Raw genomic sequence first — 27,595 nt, 5'->3', positions numbered from 1 at the left:
GACATTGCATTGCCCCAAGGTAACAAGACAAGGATTAGCATAGCCATCCCACTTGGGTCACCAGGAAACGCAGGAAAGAAGCCAATCGAGCTAAAAGAAGGTCAGCGTAAGAGCAAAAGAGTCCCGACACCAGCCCAATGAAATGAGAATGTTGTTATCAGTGTACACCCTGCCCAGGCTCCTGGTGGCGCAAGGCCTCAAGTGTGCCAGTAGGCACCACATGCTTCCTTGCCAGGGTGACCTGGGCATGGACAGTACCGCAGAAGAGAGGCAGGCAGCCAGAAAAATCCTACCCTTCCTTAATTCACGAGGCCCCATGTATCTCGGACCAGTAGGTAGAATGGGGCCAGCTCCAGTCTTCTTTACAGTTTTAATGGTTTGTGAGCATTTAATATAAAGCGACTGAGCGGATTTGTCAGACTGGACAATAACTCAGAGTATGGAGGCATGTTGCAGCACAAGCAACGATAAACACATTAATGTTTTTGGAAAAGTTCGCACCTGGCACCTGGTTTAACAACACTCTGTGGTAACAATAGGAGAGGAATTTTGCACAAGATTATGAGTGTTTTCCCGAATCGGAACATTGGAACAGGAGTAGGCCATTCAGCCCATCGAGCCTGTTCCACCATTCAATGATGTGGAGATGCCGACATTGGACTGGGGTGGGCACAGTAAGAAGTCTCACAACACCAGGTTAAAGTCCAACAGGTTTATTTGATAGCACGAGCTTTCGGAGTGCTGCTCCTTCATCAGGTGAGTGACTCACCTGATGAAGGAGCAGCACTCCGAAAACTTGTAATACTAAATAAACCTGTTGGACCTTAACCTGGTTTTGTGAGATTTCTTATTGTGATCATTCAATGAGGTCAAGGCTGATCTGTGGCCTAACTCCACAGACCTGCCTTTGACCCATATCCCTTTGCTTAACAAAAATGTATCTATCTCAGATTTCAAATTAGCAACTGGGTGGCACGGTAGCACAGTGGTTGGCACTGCTGCCTCACAGCGCCAGTGACCCAGGTTCAATTCCAGTCTCGGATGACTGTCTGTGTGGAGTCTGCACGTTCTCCCCATGTCTGTGTGGGTTTCCTGCGGGTGCTCCAGTTTCCTCCCACACTCCAAAGATGTGCAGGTTAGGTTAATTGGCCATGCTGAATTGCCGCTTAGTGTCAGGGGGACTAGCAGGGTAGATGCATGGGGTTATGGGGATAGGGCCTGGGTGGGATTGTGGTTGGTGCAGGCTCGATGGGCCAAATGGCCTCCTTCTGTGCTGTAGGGATTCTATGATGCCATTCTAACTGATCTAGCATCAACTGCCAGGTGTGGAAGAGAATTCCAAACCCCTATCACCCTTTGTGTGTGGGAGTGCTTCCTGACATCTCTCCTGAACAGCCTAGTCCTAATTTTAGTCTATTTCGCCGAGTTCTAGAATCTCTAATCAGTGGAAATAGTTTATCTTTATCTACTTTGCCTTTTCCTGTTAGTATCTTGAAATCTTTGAACAGATCACCCTGCCTTAAACCTTCTAAATTCCTGAGAAAACATGTGGAATTTGTATCAACTCTCCTCACAATCAAACCCAGGTAACATTCTTGTAAACCCACATTGTACTCCCTCCAAGGCCAATATATCCTTAATATTGCCGCACGCTAAAATTCCAACCCCGCGGTTACTTCACAATTTGGAGAACATATCTCCTCATATGCTCCAAGGTTATCTGTGTGTGTGTGTGTGTGTGGCTAGTGTTAGTTGTGGCTCAGTGGTTAGCTCTCGCCCTGAAGTCAGAAGGCAGGAAAATGGGAATGAGGAACATATCAGCCATGACCGAATGGAGGAGTGGACTCGATGGGCTGAATGGCCTAATTCTGCTCCTATATTTTATGAACTTATGAGTTGATAGCTCACTCAAGAGACTTGAGCACAAATTTGCAGACTTTTTTTATTGATTTGTGGGACATGGGTGTCGCTGGCTGGCCAGCATTTATTGCCCATCCCTCGTTGCCCTTGGAGGGCGGTTGAGAATCAACCACATTACTGTGGCTCTGGAGTCACATGGACCCCACACCAGGTAAGGATGACAGATTCACTTCCCTAAAGGACATTAATGAACCAGATGGGTTTTTCCAACGATCAACAATGTTTTCGTGATCATCCGTAAATTTTTAATTCCAAATATTTTTCACTGAATTGAAATTCCACCATCTGCCGTGGTGGGATTCGAACCCGGGTCCCCAGAACATTAGCTGAGTTTCTGGATTAATAGTCTAGCGATAATACCACTGGGCCATCACCTCCCCTCAACAGGGGAGGGCTGACAGTCCAGGGCTGGGACGGGGGGAATGCTCCGATGTCTTTCTGACCAAACCTTAAGCCAAGGCCCAATTTGCTCTTTCGGAACTAATGGTACTGCCTCAAAAAAGAAAAGTGGGGGAGCTCTCCCCAACAATCTGGCCAATATTGTATCCCTCAATCAAGAAAGATGTTATCATTAACACGTAGCTGTTTGTGGGCGTTTTCTGTATTTTTTTAACTCTTTCTTGGCAAAGTCAGCTTTTGTTGCCCATCCCTAATTGACCTTGAACTGAGAGATTTGTTTGGCCATTTCAGAGGGGCAGTTAAGAGTCAGAAACACATTGTTATCGGCTGGAGTCACATGTGGGCCAGACCGGTTAAGGATGGCAGATTTCCTTTGGTGAACAGGGTCGGTTTTGTAACAATCGATGATAGTTGCCATGGTCACCATTACGTGGTCACCATTTCAATTCCAGATTTTTATTAATTGAATTTAAATTCCACCAGCTGCCCAGGTGGGATTTGAACCCATGTTTCCAGAGCTTTAGCCTGGGCCCCTGGATTACTCGGCCTAAATCTTCAGCTTCCGCCTGACGCAGGAATCATTGTGGGCGGGATGGAGAATTTGACGAATAAGCAAAAGGTCCGTTGATCTCAGCAGGAAGTTCTGGACCCAGTGTGGATGTTACTGGAAAATCCTGCCACTAGTCTAGTGACATTACCACTGCGCCACCATCTTCTCAAAATGATCACTATATTTCCTACATTACAACAATGACTACACTTTTAAAGTACTTCATAGGCTGTAAAGTGCTTTGGGACAACCCAAGGTTATGAAAGATCATAAGACCATAAGATATAGGACCAGGATTAGGCCATTCGGCCCATTGAGTCTGCTCTGCCATTCAATCATGGCTGATATGATTCTCATCCCCTTTCTCCTGCCTTCTCCCCATAACCCTTGATCCCCTTATTGATCAAGAACCTATCTATCTCTGTCTTAAAGACACTCAATGACCTGGCCTTCACAGCCCTCTGTGGCAGTGAGTTCCACAAATTCACCAGTCTCTGGGTGACGAAATTCCTCCTCATCTCAGTTTTAAAAGAGTGTCCCTTCACTCTGAGGTTGTGCTCTCGGGTTCTAGTCTCTCCCACTAGTGGAAACATCCTCTCCACATCCACTCTATCTAGGCCTCTCAGTACTCTGTAAGACTCAATTCGAACCCCCCTCATCCTTCTAAACTGCATCGAGTAGAGACCCAAACCCCTCAACTACACCTCATATGACAAACCCTTCGTTCCTGGGATCATTCTTGTGAACCTCCTCTGGACCCCCTCCAAGGCAAGCACATTCTTCCTGAGGTATGGGGCCCAAAACTGCTCACAATATTCCAAATGGGGTCTGACCACAGAACCTTACACAGTCTCAGTAGTACATCCCTTCTACATCCATTCTATGGGCAGCACGGTGACACAGTGTTTGGCACTGCTGCCTCATAGCGCCAGCACCTGAGTTCGATTCCTGGCTTGGGTCACTGTCTGTGTGGAGTTTGCACGTTTTCCCCGTGTCTGCGTGGGTTTCCTCCGGGTGCTCCAGTTTCCCCTCACAGTCCAAAGATGTGCGGGTTAGGTGGACTGGCCATGCTAAATTGCCCTTTAGTATCAGGGGGACTAGCTGGGGTAAATGCATGGGGTTATGGGGATAGGGCCTGGGTGGGATTGTGGTCGGTGCAGACTCGATGGGCCAAATGTCCTTTTTCAGCACTGTTGGATTCTATGTGATCTATATATCTTTGGATCAGCTGCAAATTTAGCAACTGACGCACGTCAATCGAACACAAGACACAAGGCTTCGGTAACTGAAGGCTTTTATTGCCTAACAATGGAACTACTAGAACATAAGTACACCACCCCAGACTGACGAGGTCCCGCCCGAGCAGGGGGTCTTATACCTCTCCCAGGAGGCGGAGCCCGACTGGGATGTGCCACAACAGTAACAACCACAGGTGTATTAATCCCACAGTGTAAACACCCTAGCCCAACAACAACATTAGAACAACCCCACAGTGGGAACCAACGATGGTTCACCACAGCAACCATGCCCTCAGTTCCATCTTCCAGATCATTAATGTGGCGCGATATAAAGGCAAGTTCATTTCCAACAATCCAAATAATTACCAGCTTTGAAGCTTTAGAATTGTGAAGGTTTCATCCAATCTCATGCCCACAGGTAACGATTCTCAGTAAGGTGACAGCGCCAGACCATTTCTAAGTAGATTCAATTGCCATGCAGAGCTGAAAGAGCAATGTACTGTACCAGGAGAACTCTAGAATCTGCAGCAACCCTCAATCTTTATGGTTTGTGTGACTGATGCCGGGTCAGCTGAGGAGATTTTTTTTAAAACGGAGGGAGTTATTGAAATTTGGAATGTGTTACCTGCCAGGGTGTTGGAAGCAGATTGAATAGCAATTTCCAAAAAAGCAATTGGATAAATAGTTGAGATGGATCGAAGAAATTTATAAGCCTGTGGAGGAAAGAACCCGGTGGTTGGGGCTGTTTGGACAGCTCTTGCAAAGAGCCAGAAACAGGCCAGGATGGACCAAGTAGCCTCCGTCTGTGCAGCCAAACCCTGCGATTCTATTTCTGTGCAGCATGAAGTCATCGGGTCACAATAACGGCCAAATCCGTTCTATTGAACTGAGATTGCCTTAGGTCATGTCAGGCTTTAACACTTGATGATCAATGCCTTTTTTTTATTCATTCATGGGACATGGGCGTCGCTGGCTGGCCAGCATTTATTGCCTATCCTTAGATACCCGAGGGCAGTTGAAAGTCAGCCACATTGCTGTGTGTCTGGAGTCACATGTAGACCAGACCAGGTAAGGACGGCAGATTTCCTTCCCTAAAGGACATTAGTGAACCAGATGGGTTTTTCCGACTATTGACAATGGTTTCATGGTCATCAGTAGATTCTTAATACCAACTTTTGTTCTTGTATTCAAATTCCACCATCTGCCATGGCGGTCCTGGCTACCCCAGATTTACAGGCATCACGGTGGCACAGTGGTTAGCAATGCTGCCTCACAGCGCTAGGGACCCAGGTTCAATTCCCAGCTTGGATCCACTGTCTGTGCGGAGTCTGCACGTTCTCCCTGTGTCTGCGTGGGTTTCCTCCCCATGCTCTGGTTTCCTCCCACTGTCTGAAAGACGTGCTGGTTACGTGCATTGGCTGTGCTAAATTCTCCCTTTGTGTACTCGAACAGGCGCCAGAATGTGGTGACTAGCGGATTTTTGCAGTAACTTAATTGCAGTGTTAATGTAAGCCTACTTGTGACACTAATAAATAAACTTTAAACAGAACATTAGCTGAGTTTCTGGATTAATAGTCTACCAATAATGCCATTAGGCCATCGCCTCCCTGTGACACAATGAACTCCGTCAACTCTTATGAAGGGTCATCTAGACTCAAAACATTGTCTCCATTCTCTCCCCACAGATGCTGTCAGACCTGTTTTTAGTTTAAAAGTTTAAAGTTTATTTATTAGTCACAAGTAAGGCTTTACATTAACACTGCAACAAAGTTTGTTGCCATCATCTAAGTTGATTGATTTTGAATGAATTCAAGGTTCCCCATGAAATAAGTCTATGGGGCTTTTAAAGCAGAGGGGGTGTTGCAGGTAACGGAGTGTCTTCAGGCAACAGATGCATTCCATTGCAGTGTTAAGTGTGAACAGCAGAACTGGCAGTGTCTGTTGATCAGGGTGGTTCATGCTACCCACTGTTCTCTCGATCTCCTGTTAAGAGAATTTGTTAAATGACTGAGGGGGTGGGGGTCACACAACAGAAAGAGAAAGGGAGAACAGCCAAGCAGAAGTGACTGGAGATCTTCAGAGTCAATTGTTATACGACCGTATTAACTGCACTGAGTCTCACCTGCTGCAGAGAAACACAGCTCCTTCCTAAGCGGTGAGACAAGTTTAGGAGCAATCATTCCGGTAGCTCCTGATTGTCTGAGAATTGCGGGACTATGTGACAACTGGAATATAACGCGCAGGATGATTAGAACCATAAAGCTTGCTGATTGTTGATAGACCTCAACCTTTTCTCCACCTGCCTCCGCAGTATGCTCCACACGCTTTCTCTCTGCGGAGATGTGAGGTTGGCTGCTTGATTGTTGACTATATTCCAGATTGAGATCAGTAGATTTTTGAGGGGATCAAGAGGACAGGGCAGGAAAGTGTGAAAGGTCAGCTATGATGGGGCAGGCTCAAGGGGATCCACTCCCCTATCCCCGCAGCTATTTTCGATGTTCAAATATGAAAGGAAGTTACTATTTTAGAATGCTGTTCACATGCTCGGAATCGACTTCGCAGCAAAGTGGAGCATCTTTGAAATTTACACATCAAGCTCCCACAGACAGCAGTGAGTTAAATCGCCACATAATCATCGAATCCCTACAATGCAGAAGGAGGCCATTTGGCCCATTGATTCCACACCTACAACAATCCCACCCAGTCACTCTGCCTGTAACCCCACATATTTACCCAGCTAATCCCCCTGACACCAAGGGGCAATTTAACATAGCCAATCAACCTAACCCACACATCATTGAATCATAGAATCCCTACAGTGCAGAAGGAGGCCATTCGGCCCATTGAGTCTGCACCGACCGCAATCCCACCCAGGCCCTATTCCTGTAACCCCTCACATTTACCCTGCTAATCTCCCTGACACTACTGTTAATTCAGCATGGCCAGTCAACCTAACCCGCACATCTTTGAACTGTGGGAGGAAATTGGAGCATCCGGAGGAAACCCACGCAGATATGGGGAGAATGTGCAAACTCCACACAAACAGTCTCCCAAGGCTGGAATCGAACCCGGGTCCCTGGCACTGTGAGACAGCAGTGCTAACCACTGTGCCACCATGCCGCCATAGCAGTGAAGCTGAGGGATAAATGTTTGTCAAAACACAGACCAACACATACTGCCATGGAATCTTTTCTATACACATTTAGAATAGAATCATAGAATGGCTACAGTGCAGAAGGAGGCCATTCGACCCATCGAATCTCTACCGACAACAATCCCACCCAATCCCAATTCACACTGCTAATCCCTCTAACCTACACATCCCAGGACATTAAGGGGCAATTTAGCGTGGCCAATGCACCTAACCTGCACATCTTTGGACTGTAAGTAGTCTCACAACATCAGGTTAAAGTCTAGCAGGTTTATTTGATGGCACAAGCTTTCGGAGCGCTGCTCCTTCATCAGCTGAGCCTACCCCAGTCCAACGCCGGCAACTCCACATCACATCTTCGGACTGTGGGAGGAAACCGGAGCACCTGGAGGAAACCCACACAGACCCGGGAAGAATGTGCAAACTCCACACAGACAGTGACCCGAGTCTGGAATTTAACCCGGGTCCCTGGTGCTGTGAGGCAGCAGTGTTAACCACTGTCCCACCATGCCGCGCCTAGTCTCCACACTCCGGCATCTGTTCAGGTACACTGATGGAGAATTTAATTTAGCCAATGCACCTAACCAACACATTTTTCGGACTGTGGGAGGAAACCAGAGCGCCCAGAGGAAACCCATGCAGACACGGGGAGAACATGCAGACTCCGCACAGATAGCGATCCAAGTCTGGAATCGAACCCGGGTCCCTGGCACTGTGAGGCAGCAGTGCTAACCATTGTGCTACCTTGCCGCCCCAAGCATGGGTTGGGTGGGGGAATGGGATTTTATATGGTGTCACGACTACGATTTTCTTCACGGTCACTGAACCTGCCTCAAGGTACAAAGCAACCAAACCTGTTACATGGAGAATCCCGCTCTGACGTATAGTTAAGAGATTGAGATTCATTTCATGACTCATCTTTGTCCCGTGCTAAACTAAACACAGCTGTGTTAAGCCCCATGGTAAACATGAACCTTTGTGTTAATTTAATCATCAAATTAAAGATGCGAAGAGCATCATTCTTCCCCTGACTGCACTTAACTATAAACACAATAAATTAGGCAGTGACACACACATTGCGAATATATCTTCCTCCAACTTTATTAAAATTGGATTTTGTGTACAGTCAACAAAAATGTAACATCAAATCCCAGTCACGTAGCAACTTCAGTGCAGCAAGAGCTTGTATTAATGTTCCACCTTTAACATAGGATCACCTCATAGGATCATAGAATCCCTACAGTGCAGGAGAAGGCCATTCGGCCCATCGAACCTGCACCGAAATCAATCCCACCCAGGTCTTATCCCCATAACCCGACATATTTACCCTCCTGATTCCTCTGACAATAAGAGTCAATTTAGCATGGCCAATCAACCTTTCGGAGCACCCAGAGGAAGGCCACACAGACACGGGGAAGATTTAGCACCCAGCCACGCAAGAAGCCATGAAGGAGCCATGTTCCAGTTTCCTCCCACAGTCTGAAAGCTGTGCTGGTTAGGTGCATTGGCCATGCTAAATTCTCCCTCAGTGTACCCGAACAGGCGCCGGAGTGTGGCAACTGGGGGATTTTCACAGTAACTTCATTGCAGTGTTAATGTCATCCTACTTGTGATACTAATAAATAACCAAAGAAATTTATACTGATTCAGCCACCTCAATTTTAAAAATTCTCACCCTTGTTTTAATTCCAATAACATTCTCCAGTCCGACAAGCATTGGAGGTATCTGCACCCCTTCAATTCTGGCCCCTTGAGCATGACCAAATAGAGGTAGATTTTAATAAACATCTTAAAGATGGAGTGAGGCGTGAAGAGATGGAGAGGTTAGGGGGGGGGGGGGGTGGGGGGGGCGGAATTCCAGAACGTAAGGCCGGGCTCCAAAGCAGCGAGCAAAAGATGCCACTTTGCTTGCCAAAAATCAGTGGAAATGACAGCTATACAAAAGTTATGAGAAGACTGCCGTGGAAGGATGGATGGAGCAAAGGAAGGAATATTTAGAATGACAATTCTAAGGTCCTGGTGGGTGAAGGACCTGCCATTAAGTGCAATGGAGCAGAGAGGACATGCAGTGGACCATGCACAGAGAATTGAGTTTGCAATTCCTTTTTTAAAGTTGATTCTTGCTGCAAGAAAGTAATTAGCAAGGTCAGCATTCAGTCTTCATCTCGAGCTACGGGCCTTCTTCTTGAACCACTGCAGTCCACACCTGCTCCTGCAATGGTGTTCGCTAGGATACTGTTTTGGTCAGACCTTAAAACCAAGTCGAGGGAGTGAAAATGTTGTGAATTCTGATGCTTCTGCTGCCATCCTCCACCCCCCGCCCCCACCACCCTGCCTCTTTTCATTCATAGAATCATAGAAATCCTACAGTACAGAAAGAGGCCATTCAGCCCATCGAGTCTGCACCGACCACAATCTCACCCAGGCCCTACCCCCATATCCCTACATATTTTACCCGCTAATCCCTCTAATCTCCACATCCCAGGAGACTAAGGGGCAATTTTAGCATGGCCAATCAACCTAACCCGCACATAGAACCATAGAACCATAGAAAATTACAGCTCAGAAACAGGCCTTTTGGCCCTTCTTGTCTGTGCCGAACTATTTTATGCCTAGTCCCACTGACCTGCACTTGGACCATATCCCTCCACACCCCTCTCATCCATGAACCCGTCCAAGTTTTTCTTAAATGTTAAAAGTGACCCCGCATTTACCACTTTATCCGGCAGCTCATTCCGCACTCCCACCACTCTCTGCGTGAAGAAGCCCCCCCTAATATTCCCTTTAAACTTTTCTCCTTTCACCCTTAACCCATGCCCTCTGGTTTTTTTCTCCCCTAGCCTCAGCGGAAAAAGCCTGCTTGCATTCACTCTATCTATACCCATCAAAATCTTATACACCTCTATCAAATCTCCCCTCAATCTTCTACGCTCCAGGGAATAAAGTCCCAACCTATTCAATCTCTCTCTGTAACTCAGCTTCTCAAGTCCCAGCAACATCCTTGTGAACCTTCTCTGCACTCTTTCAATCTTATTTACATCCTTCCTGTAACTAGGTGACCAAAACTGTACACAATACTCCAAATTTGGCCTCACCAATGCCTTATATAACCTTACCATAACACTCCAACTTTTATACTCGATACTCCGATTTATAAAGGCCAATGTACCAAAGGCACTCTTTACGACCCTATCCACCTGTGACGTCACTTTTAGGGAATTCTGTACCTGTATTCCCAGATCCCTCTGTTCAACTGCACTCTTCAGAGTCCTACCATTTACCCTGTACGTTCTTCTTTGGTTTGTCCTTCCAAAGTGCAATATCTCACACTTGTCTGCCTTAAATTCCATTTGCCATTTTTCAGCCCATTTTTCTAGTTGGTCCAAATCCCTCTGCAAGCTTTGAAAACCTTCCTCACTGTCCACTACACCTCCAATCTTTGTATCATCAGCAAACTTGCTGATCCAATTGACCACATTATCATCCAGATCATTGATATAGATGACAAACAACAATGGACCCAACACCGATCCCTGCGGCACACCACTAGTCACAGGCCTCCACTCAGAGAAGCAATCCTCCACAACCACTCTATGGACTGTGGAAGGAAACCGGAGGAAACCAGCGGAGGAAACCCACGCAGACACGAGGAGAATGTGCAAACTCCACACAGACAGTGACCCAAGCCGGGAATCGAACCCAGGTCCCTGGAGCTGTGAAGCAGCAGTGCTAACCACTGTGCTACCGTGCCGCCCTAACCACTGTGCTACCGTGTTGTGTGTTGTTTCTCGGGTTTACCCAAAACCCTTGCTGTTTAGATGGTGTTTTCCGCGACTGTTTCAGACTGTCCAAGTAACCAATCAGGGGGTGTTCAACACAAAGAACAAAAGAACAAAGAAAATTACAGCACAGGAACAAGCCCTTTGGCTCTCCATGCTGCCCGACTTAACTAAAACCCCCTACCCTTCCGGGGACTATATCCCTCTATTCCTATCTATTCATGTATTTGTCAAGATGCCTCTTAAAAGCCACAACCGTATCCACTTCCACTATCTCCCCCGGCAACGAGTTCCAGGCATCCACCATCCTCTGTGTAAAAAATCTGCCTCGTACTTCTCCTTTAAACCTTGTCCCTCGCACCTTAAACCTGTGCCCCCTCATGATTCATGATTCCATCACAACTCATTACAATCACAATCACAACTCATGATTCCATTACTCAGCTCAGGTCTCATTCCAAATGTTAACCATAAATCTGAAAAGGAATAAAAGAGAGCGGTGAATGGGTTGATCTTGACGTATGTAATATTATAAAAAGGAGAGGAATAGACCAGCAGTTATTCCTACTTCTCATTGTGCACTCTTACGCAAAGTCCAAGTTACCCTGCTAGTTTAGAAAGTTGTAAACTATGAGACAAGATCACATTGTCTCGGACTATATTCAATTTAATTTGATTTGATTCATAATTGCCACATGTATTGGGATACAGTGAAAAGTATTGTTCCTTGCTCGCTATACAGACAAAGCATACCATTCATAGAGTACATAGGGGAGAAGGAAAGGGGAGGGTTCAGAATACAGTGCTACAGTCATAGAAAGATCAACTTAGTATAAGGTAGGTGCATTCAAAAGTCTGATGGCAGCAGGGAAGAAGCTGTTCTTGAGTCGGTTGGTACGTGACTCAGACTTTTGTATCTTTTTCTCGACGGAAGAAGGTGGAAGAGAGAATGTCCGGGGTGCGTGGGGTCCTTGATTATGCTGGCTGCTTCTCCGAGGCAGCGGGAAGTGTAGACGGAGTCAATGGATGGGAGGCTGGTTTGCGTGATGGACTGGGCTTCATTGACGACCCTTTTGTAGATTATCTTGTCTTGGTCAGAACAGGAGCCATACCAAGCTGTGACACAATCAGGAAGAAAGCTTTCTATTCCCCGGAATATTGAAGAACCAGTGTTGATCTGATGGAAATATACAACATTCTTTAAAAACTCCCCTAATAGGGCAGATGCTGGAAGTTTGTTTCCCCGTGTGAGGAATCTAAGCCACGGGATCATACACTCAGAATAACGTGTTAGACATTTACTACTGAGGTGAGGAGAATTGTCTCCACTCAAGGGGTTATCGATCTTTGGAATTCTCTCTCCCAGAGGGCTGTGGAATGCTCAGTCATAGAACATATTCAAGGCAGAGATCAATAGATTTTGAGATACCAAAGTAATTAAAGTCCAGGGGGATAGTGCAGAGTGGTGGAATTGAGATAGAAGGTCAGTCTGATCATATTGGATAATGAAGTAATGTTATTATATAATCCTAGTCCTGTATCAACATCCAGTATCTTCAGTATTCCTCAATATTGATGGAAATCAAATTGCCCCCTGTCTTTTCCACAATTCTTTGCTTCCTCGGTGTTCTGTTAAAGAATGGTGACGTTTATTTATTAGTCATAAGTATGCTTGCTGTAATGAAGTTACTGTGAAAATCCCCTAGTCGCCACACTCCGGCGCCTGTTCGGGTCCACTGAGGGAGAATTTAGCATGGCCAATGCACCTAACTAGCACATTTTCGGACTGCGGGAGGAATCCGGAACACCTGGAGGAAATCCACGCAGACACGGGGTGAATGTGCACAGACAGTGACCCAAGCCGGGAATCGAACCTGGGTCCCTGGCACTGTGAGGCAGTAGTGCTAACCACTGCGCCACCGTGCCGCACCTATTCATATTAAAATGTGCACTGAGCTTCCTAAATTGCCTCGATTCTTCAGCAGAAGCTTAAACGCATCATCATATGGGCGGCACGGTGGCACAGTGGTTAGCACTACTGCCTCACAGAGCCAGGGACCCAGGTTCAATTCCTGTCTTGGGTCACTGTCTGTGCAGAGTCTGCACATTCTCCTCGTGTCTGCGTGGGTTCCTTCTGGGCGCTCTGGTTTCCTCCCATAATCCGAAAAACGTGCTGGTTAGATGCATTGACCATTCTAAATTCTCCCTCAGTGTACCCGAGCAGGCGCTGTAGTGTGGCGACTAGGGGATTTTCACAGTAACTTCATTGCAGTGTTAATGTAAGCCTACTTGTAACACTAATAAATAAACGTAAGACTTTAGCTCTCCTCCTCAGCGCAGTGTCTGTTGAAACACAGGCGGTGTTAGCAAATAGGTAATCCATCCTGGCAGGAATGAAATGCGATATGTCTACATATCTGAGTAGAAACCTCACAAGCGGATCAACATTGTAGGCACGGGTGAAGACAGTTGTCGGCTCTTCCTGAAGCTCATGACATGGTTAATCTACATAAGAAGTTAAAACCATCTTAAAGGCACACTGTCTTAATTAAAGAACATTGTGTTAACCTTACAGAACGCATGACCAAGTTTCTCTTTCCAAGTTATGGAGGTATTGACAGACACTGAATTGTGATCGCCCTATGAGGTTCATTTTCAAACCAAAGATGGACCTGGCTGTGTCTATGATTCTACCACCAAACAATAGGCTTTCGATTGAAGCCAAGATTGCAATTCATGCTTTTACAGACAAAATACTCTGAATGGAGAATGTTGTAAGGAAGGCAAATGGAATCTTGGCATTTATTGCAAAGGGTCTAGAGTGTAAAATGGAGAAGTGTTGTTACAATTGTATCAGTCATTGGTGAAACCACACAGAGTATTGTGTTCAGTTTTAGTCACCTTCTTTGAGTAAGGATGTGGTGGCACTGGAGGCGGTTCAGAAAAGGTTCACTGGATTGATTCCAGGTTTGAAGGGGCTGTGGCATGAGGAGCGGTTGAGTAGCTTGGGCTTGTTCTCACTGGAGTTCAGGAGAATGAAGGGGGATTTGATTGAGATTTATAAAATACTCAATGGGATTAATGAAGTAAATGTGAACCAAATGTCCCTCCCACAGTCTAGGACAAGGGGTCATAGTTGTAGAGTAAGAGAAGGGAGGATCAAGACAGAGATAAGGAGAAGCTACTTCTCACAGAGGATTGTGAATCTATGGAACTCACTGCCCCAGAGAACAGTGGATGCAGAATCAATCAATGAATTTAAGAAAGAGAGAGATAAATATTTGATCAAAAGCGGGATCATAGAATCCTACAGGGCAGAAGGAGGCCACCCAGCCACCTGGTCTGTACTGACCACAATCCCACCCAGGCCCCATCTCCCCAATCCCACACACCTGCCCTAGCTAGTCCCCCTGACACTAAGGGGCAATTAGCATGGCCAATCCACCTAACCTGCACATCTTTGGACTGTCGGAGGAAACCGGAGCACCCGGAAGAAACCCACGCCGACCCCGGGGGGAGAATGTGCAGACTCCACACAGACAGTGACCCAAGCTGGGATTTGAACCCGGGACCCTGGCGCCGTGAGTCAGCAATGCCAACCACTGTGCCACCGTGTCGCCCTAAAGGGATAAAGGGCTATTGGGAAAAGGCAGGGAAGTGGAGTTAGGATAAGCCATGATCAGCCCTCAGTCATGATCATATAGAATGACAGAGCGGGCTCGAAGGGATGAATTGCCCACTCTCATTCCTAATTCCTATGTTCCCATGTTTCTAAAACTTCCATCAAGAAGATGAGAAAAGGTGAAAGGCAACTTCCCAAATAGATGCATTGAGTTACTGAGCTCTACACACCAGCCCTGACCCCTGACCTCTGCTTGGTTAGCCACCTTAGCTGGCCTTGCTGTAGGGACTGGGGAATTGGATTCCGTGCTCCCCAGTTAAAGGGAGGAGAAAGTTGGTCAAGTTTTCTACTCCATAATCATGATCAAACAATGCCTTGCTGAAAGCACAGGTACACAGTCCTATTGCCACTCTACACCTATGCTTGGTAGGACTATGACTATGCTAGGGGAGGTGATGGCAGAATTAGTAGCACTGCCGCCTGACAGCACCAGGGACCTGGGTTCAATTTCAGTCTTGGGTGCAGTTTGCACGATCTCCCCATGTCTGCGTGGGTTTCTTCTGTGTGCTCCGGTTTCCTTCAAAGATGTCCACAGTCCAAAGATGTGTAGATTGGCCATGGCAAATGTACGGGGTTATAGAGCTAGGGCAGGGGAGGGGGCCTGGGTAAGATACTCTGTCAGAGAGTTGGTGCAGACTCGGTGGCCCGAATTGCCTCCTTCTGCACTGTAGGGATTCCATGGTCTACATGTGACTCGACACCCACAGCAATGTGGTTGACCCTTAACTGCCCTCTGAAATGGCCTGGCCAAGGACAATTAGGGATGGGCAACAAATGTGGCCCAACCAGCAACGCCCACATCCAGTGGAAGAGTCAAAGACAAAGACCACATCCCTTCCCATAATCAGATGATGGATTTTGTTCTTAGTGGTGCCAATTGAAGAATTGGTCAACAATGGATAATTGTGGAGTGGCGGTGTGCATGCAAGATACATTCTTCGGTAAATGCTACAACACATTCTTTCGGCAGGGACCTGCCCTCTGCACACAAGAGGAACATGTCCAGGCATTGCACCGTTATTAAATTAAACAAAAGCATGGGGGAGACTGCAGCCCCATGGCAACACCCTCAACCAATCAGAGCTGATTGGCAACCAATCAGCATCCTTTTCTGATGCAGTCACTCGCTGCACCCTTTGACACGTGGCATTCTTGTGTCTGACAGCTGAGTAGAATTTCCTTTATGCAGCAGGTTGTTTTAATGTTTAAAGTTTATGTATTAGACTCACAAGTAGGCTTACATTAACACTGCAATGAAGTTACTGTGAAAATCCCCTAGTTGCCACACTCCGGCGCCTGTTTGGGTACACTGAGGGAGAATTTAGCACGGCCAATGCACCTATCCAGCACGTCTTTCATGCTGTGGGAGGAAACCGGGGCACCCGGAGGAAACCCACACAGACACGGGGAGAACGTACAGACTCCGCACAGACAGTGACCCAAGGCCGGGAAGTGAACCCGGGACCCTGGCACTGTGAGGCAGCAGTGCTAACCCACTGTGCCACCGTGCTGATGGATACACTTTCGATTGTAACTTTCCAAGGGATATTGGATAAGTACTTGCAGGACAGTGGAGCAAGAGGAGCGGAACTAATTGGGGTGTCTCTTTCAAAGAGCTAGTCCCAGCTTGATGGGCCGAATGACCTCCTTCTGTGCTGTATTACTCTATGAAAGCACCAATTCTTTTTCGAAGAGGTGATTTGCAACATGAATTGCATCTGAAAAATCATCTGACAAATATGCACGATGATCAGTTCTTTGGCACCATTGCAGTTTGTACAAAGAAAAGCGAGTCTCACGCCGCAAAATGGGCGACTGTGGACACCTGTGAGCATTTACAATGCCCGCGTTGGAGTGCTGAGAGGCTGCTGCCACTCGGTGGCAGGGATGAGGATTACACCTAAGGAGGCAGCTGCCTTGACGATCCATTAAACCATTAGCTGCTTCTTGCCTGCTGTCACTCCAGGGTCAGGAGATTATGGCAGATTATATTTGATAAATGTTGACAGCGTGCATTTTATCAGATGGATTGCTGCAGAGTAAAATACATTGGCAGAAATATAGATATATCAGCGATGATAAACCAGCTCTCCATATGATCAATGATTAGGCAATCCTGGTGTCTTGTCTGCAGATCCCCTTGCAGGATCTGTCTCTATTTTTCTCATCAATACTGGACTTCGATTTGCCCAGGAAGCTATTCTTCTTTGTGTCTCTGTCTCATTTTCACACAACAAGCTTACAGTGTAAGGGGCGGCACGGTAGCACAGTGGTTAGCACTGCTGCTTCACAGCTCCAGGGTCCCGGGTTCGATTCCCGGCTCGGGTCACTGTCTGTGTGGAGTTTGCACATTCTCCTCGTGTTTGCGTGGGTTTCCTCCGGGTGCTCCGGTTTCCTCCCACAGTCCAAAGATGTGCGGGTTAGGTTGATTGGCCAGGTTAAAATTGCCCCTGAGATGCGTAGGTTAGAGGGATTAGCGGGTAAAATATGTGGGGGTAGGGCCTGGGTGGGATTGTGGTCGGTGCAGACTCGATGGGCCGAATGGCCTCCTTCTGCACTGTAGGGTTTCTATGATTCTATGAAGCTTACAGATTATTCCTCAGCCATCAGTTGTGTATTGAAAGCTCACCAAAGAAGCCTGCCAGTGGATGCTGCATTTCAATTCTCCCTCGATCTCCTCATGTTCTCTGTCACTTTCTCTCTCTCTCTCTTTTTCATTCTCTCTCCCTCTCTCCCCTTCTTTCTCCCTCTCTCTTTCTCCGCTTCTTTCTCCTTTCCTCCCACTCTTTCTCTTTTTCTCTCGCTCTCCCTTTCTCTCCTCTGTTTTCGCTCTTTCTCTCTTTTTCTTTCTCTCTCACTCTCTCTTTCTCACGCTCTTTCTTTCTCCCTCTCTCATGCTCTTTTCCTCTCTCATTTTCTTCCTCTCTTTTTCTCTCTTCCCTCGCTCTCTTTCTCTCTGTCTCTCCTTTCCTTTCTCTCTCGCTTTTTCTTTCTCTCTCCCTCTCACTCTTTCTTTCTCACGCTCTTTCTTTCTCCCTCTCTCATGCTCTTTTCCTCTCTCTTTTCTTCCTCTCTTCCCTCGCTCTCTTTCTCTCCCCCTTTCTCTTTCTCTCATTCTTTCTGCTTTTTTCTCTCCCTTTCTCTCTTTGTTTCTCTCTCCCCTCTCTCTCTTTTTCCTTTCTCTCTTCCTCGCTCTTTCTCTCTCTCTGTTCTTCTGGATATTTTGCATTTCTGCAGCTTCATTCTTTGAAAGCAATAAGGGTATAAATCTGTCATAACACAAACCATGTAATAATGAAACGGTTGCCCAGTTTTATACTCAGGTTTTATTTCCATTAAAATCTAAAGAAAAGAGAGCAAATTTAACGTTGACAGCCAGTTCACTGTTGCTTCCATTCTTGCTTCAAATTCTTGTGTGAAAGCTGGCAGGAAAAGACCCTCTGCTCCACCCCTTGTCCCATGCAATTGTGATCTCCTGTTACAATATAGTGCAGAATGCTGTGGAGCTGTCGGGGGTTTTGGAGTCTGGATGCAGAGTTGGTGGGATGTCCACGTTGCCTCTTTTCGAGAATGCCCACCATACCTGAGGATAGATGTACACAGTTTCACACGATGGCACACACATGTACACACACACACACACACACATGCACACACACATACAAACATACATAAGAACATAAGAAATAGGAGCAGGAGTAGGCCATCTAGCCCCTCGAGCCTGCCCTGCCATTCAATAAGATCATGGCTGATCTGAAGTGGATCAGTTCCACTTACCCGCCTGATCCCTATAACCCCTAATTCCCTTACCGATCAGGAATCCATCTATCCGTGATTTAAACATATTCAACGAGGTAGTCTCCACCACTTCAGTGGGCAGAGAATTCCAGAGATTCACCACCCTCTGAGAGAAGAAGTTCCTCCTCAACTCTGTCCTAAACTGACTCCCCCTTATTTTGAGGCTGTGCCCTCTAGTTCTCGCTTCCTTTCTAAATGGAAAGAATCTCTCCACCTCTACCCTATCCAGCCCCTTCATTATCTTATAGGTCTCTATAAGATCCCCCCTCAGCCTTCTAAATTCCAATGAGTACAAACCCAATCTGCTCAGTCTCTCCTCATAACCAACACCCCTCATCTCTGGTATCAACCTGGTGAACCTTCTCTGCACTCCCTCCAAGGCCAATATATCCTTCCGCAAATAAGGGGACCAATACTGCACACAGTATTCCAGCTGCGGCCTCACCAATGCCCTGTACAGATGCAGCAAGACATCTCTGCTTTTATATTCTATCCCCCTTGCGATATAGGCCAACATCCCATTTGCCTTCTTGATCACCTGTTGCACCTGCAGACTGGGTTGCATGCATGCACACGTACACACACACACACTGCAGTCTTACACGATGGCACACATACACACGCACAAGCACATATAAACACACTGCACACTGTCTCACACAATGGTACATGCATGCATACACTGACACTCACAAACTCAGACACATACAAACACACGCACACCAACACAAACATCACACAAACATACCACAGACACACACAGATAGAAAAACAAACATACATACACACTTACACCACACCCATGCCATATACACTCACTTCAGTCAGTGTAGGAACTTCAAAAACAAAACCTTTCTTAATTGTAACTCGTGTAATTTTGTCAAAATGCTGGAACTTTTACCATAAGCTGGGCCCCTTTTTGAATCCGTGACCTATGGCCTCTAACTGTTAAGAGACGCTGTAGCATGTGATGGTAGATCCCTTTGAGCTGCTGTGTAACTTCAAGGAACAGCCAGCTTCATTGCTGCTTTTAGGTTGATTTTTAGTTTGAAGGGATAAAGAACAAAGGGTCTTATTGTCCTGGCAAAGGGCTAGCTTGCAAACAGAGACACACACAGTTCATGAATGGGGCAGCGTGGTGGCACAGTGGTTAGCACCAGGGACCCGGGTTCAATTCTGGCCTCGGGTCACTGTCTGTGTGGAGTTTGCACATTCTCCCCATGTCTGCATGGGCTTCCTCCGGGTGCACCAGTTTCCTCCCACAGTCCAAAGATGCGTAGGTTCAATTGATTGGCCATGCTAAATTAACCCTAGTGTCAGGGGGATTAGCAATGTAAATATGTGGGGTTACGGGAATAGGGCTTGGGTGGGATTGTTGTCGGTGCAGACTCGATGGGCCGAATGGCCTCCTTCTGCAATGTCAGGATTCTATGACTCTTTGGACCATCTCTCCAACAATGATGTGGTGAAAACTATGTGACATAAAAATATTCCAAAAAAAGCTCTAGGTTGATTAGTATATAGCCCTGAGTAGAAAGGTGTTGTACAGAACAGAATGGACCAAAGTACAATGTGTAAGTTTGTACCTGGTAACTAATGATTGGGGTTGTTGCTCTTGCAAAGAGCTGGCAGACACATGGCAGGCCGAATGGCCTCCTTCAATACTGTATACACTCTGTGATTCTATATTCCACCTAGTCAATATCAGCTATATTGATATAAAAATGGCACTGGAGTATGGCGACTAGGGGATTTTCACAGTAACTTCATTGCAGTGTTAATGTAAGCCTACTTGTGACGCTGATAAATAAACTTAAACTTAAACTTAAAAACTTTTAAATTCATCACTTAATCCCTCTAGGGAAGGAAGTCTGCTGTCCTGAATGTGGCTTCAGACCCCTGTCAATGTGGTTGACTCTTGACTGCCCCCTAAAATGGCCGAGCAAGTCACTCAGTTCAAGGGCAACTGGGGATTCATTGTTGGGGTTGTTTGAGGATGAAGTCAGAGGCATGAAGTCTGAAGAGTAATTATTTATTGTGGAGGATAACAACGCACAGATATACAAGACAGTAGCTTCTTCAATCCATACTGTGAGCTATCTCCGTGCAGACTACTCCGAGTCATGTGACTCTATGATTCGATGACTCCCTTTACATCATCATATGGACAATATTGTTTCCCCAGTCCTGCATTAACCCTTTCAGTCCTGAACACCCTAATATTACAGAATGGGCAGCGAATGCTGGGCTGGCCAGTGATACCTGTCAGAGTATATCAGGTCTTGTTGCAAGTAGGTCCGGACTACTTCATTATCTGGTTAGTCAAAAAACCCCATAACATCAGAGAACACAACAGGATATAGGTAGGCTGGAAGGTTGGACGGAGAGATGGTAGACAGAAATTTAGTCCAGACAAATGCGAGGTGATGCATTTTGATTTGATTTGATTTGATTTATTGTTGTCACATGTATTAGCATACAGTGAAAAGTATTGTTTCTTGTTGCGCTATACAGACAAAGCATACCATTCATAGAGAAGGAAATGAGAGAGTGCAGAATGTAGTGTTACAGTCATAGCTAGGATGTAGAAAAAGATCAACTTAATGCAAGGTAAGTCCATTCAAAAGTCTGATGGCAGCAGGGAAGAAGCTGTTCTTGAGTCGATTGGTGCGTGACCTCAGACTTTTGTATCCTTTTCCCGATGGAAGGTGGAAGAGAGAATGTCCTGGGGTGCCTGGGCCCTTAATTATGCTGGCTGCTTTGCCGAGGCAGCGGGAAGTGTAGACAGAGTCAATGGATGGGAAGCTGCCCATTCAGGTGGGAGCTATAAAATAATTGGCAGAACCATCAGGAGCAGAGACACACAGAGAGATCTGGGAGTACAGGTCCACAGAGCCTTAAAAGTGGCAGCACAGGTGGAAAAGGTGGTGAAGAAAGCTTGCCTTCATCGGAAGGGCATCGAGTATAAAAGTTGGCAAATTATATTACAGTTATATAAAACGTTGGTTAGGCCTGTTTGGAATACTGTGTCCAATTCTGGTCACCACACTACTAGAAGGATGTGGAGGCTTTGGAGAGAGTATAGAAAAGGTTTACCAGGTGTTACCTGATATGGAGGGTATTCGCTATGAGGGGAGATTGAATAAACTGGGATTGTTCTCCCTGGAAAGACGGAGGCTGAGGGGTGACCTGATAGAAGTTTATAAAATTATGAGGGGTACGGATAGGGTGAATAGTTGGAAGTTTTTTCCCAGGACAGAAATGACAATTGCAAGGGGGCACAAGTTCAAGGTAAGGGGGGAAAGGTTCAATGGAGGTGTGTGGGGGAAGTGTTTTACACAGAGGATGCGCCTGGAATGCACTGCCAAGTGAGGTGGTTGAGGCAGATACTGATATTTAAGACTTATCTGGATAGACACATGAACAAGTCGAGATATGGGGGGGAGAAGTTTTTTACACAGAGGGTGGTGGGGGCTTGGAATGCACTGAGGTGGTTGAGGCAGACATGTCAGCGACACTTAAGACTTATCTGGATGGATACATGAACAGATAGGGAACAGAAGGATAGAGGCGGTTGGTCTAGATAGGACAATGTGATCGACGCAGGCCTGGTGGGCCGAAGGGCCTCTTCCTGTGCTGTACTGTTCTTTGTTCTTTGTTCTTTGCCTCTGTCTTGTCGGCCATGATCTGGATTGGCCTGCCCAGTCTAAGGAGGTGATTAAGACCCCCATTCCACTCCCACCATCCCCCGCAATTAGGAGTGGATTTGTAAGATCTTAGCCCTCCTGCCAGAGACAGAGCGGCCACCCACTGGGTGGGGAGGCCCCCAGCTAAATGGAGATGCTTGCCTTTTTGGAACTTTTTACATCCCCCACATGAGGCTGTCAACAGGTAACAAAGATGCCTTCATACTTTATACCCCGGTAGTGCCTAGTTCCTGACTGTGGGGCTTGCCGATCTGTCCGTGCCAGGATGGGTGTCTGACTGGTCCTCCAGATTCCGCAGCCTACCCAACATCCTCTATTGGATGGCCAGCCCATTATTGGGAAAATATCTCCGCTGTTCTGGCTCCCTGCAAATGATCCCAATGAGACCCTGACATTGGGATCCCTGCAGGAAAAGCGTGCCCTCTCTGCCACTGTTGCATCCCTGAATGATAGGTTCAACATGTCAAAGCTTAGAAAAGCCTGTGCAGTATCAGAAGATGCTGAGGTCCTGACCATCCACTCTGCCGTGGTGGTAGCGTTTAGATTCAGAGCCGTTCCTCCCTCTTGTCACGCGATTCTGCAAAAGGAGACCAGGGATTGCTATTGGCAGATAATGGGCTGAAATAGACGCTCAAATTGCATGCCTTTTGCCGGTCATTTATTTCTTCCCGTGTCTGCGTGGGTTTCCTCCGGGTGCTCCGGTTTCCTCCAATAGTCCAAAGATGTGCAGGTTAGGTTGATTGGCCAGGATAAATTGATCCTAGAGGCAGGGGATTAGCAGGGTAAATATGTGGGGTTACGGGCATAGGGCCTGGGTGGGATTGTGGTCAGTGCAGACTTGATGGGCTGAATGGCCTCCTTTTGCACTGTAGGGATTCTATGAAAATGTGAATGATATTCCCCTGGGGCGGCATGGGTGGCACAGTGGTTAGCACTGCTGCCTCACAGCGCCAGGGACCCGGGTTCGATTCCCGGCTTGGGTCACTGTCTGTGCAGAGTTTGCACATTCTGTCCCTGTCTGCATGGGTTTCCTCCGGGTGCTCCGGTTTCCTCCCACAGTCTGAAACACATGCTGGTTAGGCGCATTGGCCATGCTAAATTCTCCCTCAGTGTACCCGAACGGGCGCCGGAGTGTGGCGACTAGGGGATTTTCACAGTAACTTCATTGCAGTGTTAATGTAAGCCTACTTGTGACACTAATAAATAAATTTTAACCCTGAGCCAACGCTCTACCTGTCAAACTTCAGTCAGGCATTTGGTATTTACACAACGTCGGCATTTCAGCTGCTTTTCTTTATTTATTTTTGTTACCTTTTGTTTCTACCTTAATGCTGCAGGGAAAGCAAAGGTGTTGTGAGGTAGGTGGAAAAGATGCTCAATGTCTTGGTGTGTTAGGAGAAGCAAGTCGATGGTCTTACATTCCTAAAAAGGCAGCCTAGAAAATGGCAAAATGTTGTGCTCAGCAAAAGGGGTTTTTTTTAACACTGAGGAACGAGGGAGGGATATTAGGAAGCGTGACCAAAAGGCGGGTAACTGAGATAGGCATTAACGGAACAGAGGGGAAGGTAACAGGACGACAGAGGGTTCGGGAAATAAGATCCAGTGCAGAAAGGGTTTACTAGGATGCTACCGGGACTTGATGGTTTGAGTTATAAGGAGAGGCTGGATAGACTGGGACTTTTTTCCCTGGAGCGTAGGAGGCTGAGGGGTGATCTTATAGAGGTCTATGAAATAATGAGGGGCATAGATCAGATAGATAGTCAACATCTTTTCCCAACAGTAGGAGAGTCTAAAACTATGGGGCATAGGTTTAAGGTGAGGGGAGAGATACAAAAGGTCCAGAGGGACAATTTTTTCACACAGAGGGTAGTGAGTGTCCGGAACGAGCTGCCAGAGGTAGTAGTAGAGGCGGGTACAATTTTTTGTTTTAAAAAGCATTTAGACAGTTACATGGATAAGATGGGTATCGACGGATGTGGGCCAAACGCTGGCAATTGGGATTAGCTTAGCGGTTTTAAAAAAAAGGGTGGAATGGACAAGTTGGGCCGAAGGGCCTGTTTCCATGCTGTAAACCTCGATGATTGTATGACTCAATGATTCAAGAGCCTGAGCATGGGGCGGCACGGTGGCACAATGGTTAGCACTGCTGCCTCACAGCGCCAGGGACCCGGGTTCAATTCCGGCCTCCGGTCACTGTCTGTGTGGAGTTTGCACATTCTCCCCATGTCTGCGTGGGTTTCCTCCGGGTGTTCCGGTTTCCTCCCACAGTCCAAAGGCGTGCTGGTTAGGTGCATTGACCATGCTAAATTGCTCCTTAGTGTCACGGGGATTAGCTAGGGTAAATATTTGGGGTTGGGGGGGATAGAGCTTTGGTGTGAATGTTGTCGGTACAGGCTTGATGGGCTGAATGGCCTCCTTCTGCACTGTAGGGATTCTATGATTGCATGAGACTAATAGGGTGAAGGCAGATCTACGAATAGCCTTCCAAAGGAATGGGTAATGCACCAGAGGCCAGAGCCAAAGGAACCAAACAATTAAGGAAGTGAGTGTGACAGCACTGGAGTTTACACAGGGTTATGGAGCAGTGAAGCTGTGGAGATATTTCAATACAAGAGTGAACATTTTAATTTAATGCACTGGGGGGGATGGGGGTCAGTGTAGGTCAGCGCGGACAGTGGTCATGGAGAGGAGCTTGCTACAGGAGATGATCTCTGCAACAGAGCTTTGTGAAGAGTGGGATGTGAAAGATCGGACATACAGGAGAACATTGAAATAGTTCAGAGATGGAGAGTGAAGCAGGTGATGGTACAAAGATGGAAGATCTCGGAAAGTGCTCTGTGGGTCTCTCTCTCACACACACACACGCACACACACAGCCAGCCACACAGCCACACACAGAGACAGTCACACACACAGACACATAAGCATAAACACACACAAGCATACACAGACATATAGAGACTTACAGATACACACAAACAGATGCACACTAATCACAGATGTATGCACACACACACACACGTACACACTTATCAGGCACATATACACACACACACACATACACAGGCACACACATAGACTCATAGATACATACACACACAGTCACACACAGAAACATACACACAGAAACAAATGCACACACAGACTTACCACAGATACATGCACACTCACGCTCACACGTGCACAGACACATGCATACAAACACATACATACACACACACAAACACACACACGCACATGCACATGAGTCAGTGGTTGGTGAATCAGGAATGGTCAGAGCACAGACTCAGATTGGAAACAATACCTGTCAGCAAGAGGAAGCTGGATCACTGTGCCAAATCAAAATGGGCCTTCACAGCGGGGAGATAGGAGGGTGAGTGTGTGGGGGTCAGGGCTCGGAAGCATTTGTGTTGGATGTTAGTATTTTATTGCACCGTGTCCAGCGGCCAGGAGAGATTGACAGCTCAGTGCTTGGAGCTGGTGCTGCGGACGGGTTCCTGAACGATAAGAATAAAGGGGCTGAGAGCTCTTTTGAGCTCAAATTGGTTTGCTTGGACAATGTGGGGAGGAGTTCAGGTCAATAAAACTGTTTTCTCACAGCGTGTCTGATAAGGAGGGAGTGCGGACACTATTATCCCTCAGAGAATTGCGATGTGTGGCAGAGAATTTCTTTGTCGGGCAGATCACAGCGCTCAGCTGTTAGAGCTGCTATCGGACTCAAGGACAGCAATCACTTCAGGCCCTCGGTTAAGGAGTTGGGCTGGTGGGACAGAAACAGCTTCCCACAGGCCCTGGGCACGAGAGCTACTGCCTCAGGTAGAAAGGCCCCATCCTGAAAGCTAATGTCCAGCCTACTGTTCAAGAATGTTCAAGTCGCAGGAACTGATAGCTGCTGCAAAGAGATAGTCGAATGTCTGGTGGGTTGGAATCAAATCAGACAACAGAAATCTCTCCTGTCTGATAGGCTGTATTTCTCTCATGTTTCTGCGTGCTTGCACACACTGCTACCTTTCTGGCAATGGGGCCTAATGCAGTCCCCCACCCTCCCCCGATAGTCTGGTTACTGTCGCCTGACTTGCAGGAAACATCGCCAATAATTGCAAATAGGACACTGGAGCACTGTATAAATACACAATGCATTGGTCTATTGGCTAGGAGGTTCTATAGTGATTAGCAAGGATGCTGCAATTAGCTGCCTGCGATGGCTCATTTAATTAAAAAAAAAACAATGGGCTTCGCTGCTATTCAGCAACATTTGGGAATGGTGAGCGGCGGGAGGGAAGAGAAACTTTGGCCGGAATTTTACCGGCATGCCCGCTCGAGGCTCGTAAGAGCGCGCCTGAGGCCAATGGAGAATGCCATCCTGCGAGCCTCGCCCATCCCGACTCCAGGGTAAAATCAGGGCCATTGAAATAGAAGAGAACTTTGTTTTACTTGGCGCCTCAGGACTTGTTGCCTCCACCCTCCCCCTCCCCCCACAACACCACCACCCCAACCAAGAGATATCATGCACAGGCTGATTTTCTAACTGCCTGATATGTATAAAAGGGGTATAAGATTATGAGGGGGTGTGGACAGGGTGAATAGAAATCAGCTGTTCTCCTTCGTTTGAGGGGTCGGTCACGAGGGGGCAGAGTTTTACGGGGTGAGGCAGGAGATTCAGAGAGGATTTTAGAATAAGACCTTTTCACTCAGAGGGTGGTGGGAATCTGGAACACACTGCCTGGGAAAGTAGTGGAGGCCGGAAACCTTACAAGCTTTAAAAAATAACTTAAAGCTAAGTGCAGCAAGTTCCAGGCACCCACCACCCTCCGTGTAAAGAAAATTGCCTTGCCTCGTCCATCTCCTTTAAACATTGCCCCTCGCATCTTAAACCTCTGCCCCCTAGTAACTGACTCTTCCACCCTGGGAAAAAGATTCTGATTATCCACTCTGTCCATGCCCCTCATAATCTTGAAGCCTTCTATCAGGTCGCCCCTCAACCTCCGTCGTTCTACAAAGAACAAACCAAGTTTCTCCAACCTCTCCTCATAGCTAATGCCCTCCATACCAGGCAACATCCTGGTAAATCTTCTCTGTACTTTTCTGTAGTGCATGGAAACGAGTTCAAACATGGAATATCCGAAACTAGCATTAACGCTGTACGAAGAATAATCAGTTAAACGCCTAGTTAGGACTGGAAGATGATGAGGATGAGTAGAGTTAGAGGCAATTAAAACATTGCCTGCACAATGAAGGTGTAATGCATTCAAAAGTAACTGAAGACACACCAGGGGCGGAATTTTCCCATCCACGGGAATCGTAGCGGACAGGACAGTAAATTTGGCGGACCATGCAAAGGTCCGTTGAGCTTGCGTGGGAATTTCCGGTC

General features: G+C 46.9%; 1 protein-coding gene across 41 annotated transcripts in view; it reads left to right on the top strand.

The window, feature by feature from the left end:
* LOC144486874 (muscleblind-like protein 1) overlaps positions 1-27,595 on the top strand; it is a 337,261-nt gene that overhangs the window by 278,620 nt on the left and 31,046 nt on the right. The window lies entirely within an intron of this gene.

This window comes from Mustelus asterias, chromosome 3 (genome assembly GCF_964213995.1).
Source record: "Mustelus asterias chromosome 3, sMusAst1.hap1.1, whole genome shotgun sequence".
Taxonomy (NCBI): domain Eukaryota; kingdom Metazoa; phylum Chordata; class Chondrichthyes; order Carcharhiniformes; family Triakidae; genus Mustelus; species Mustelus asterias.
The sequence above is the reverse complement of the archived record's forward strand: the minus strand, read 5'-3'. Positions and strand labels throughout refer to the sequence as shown.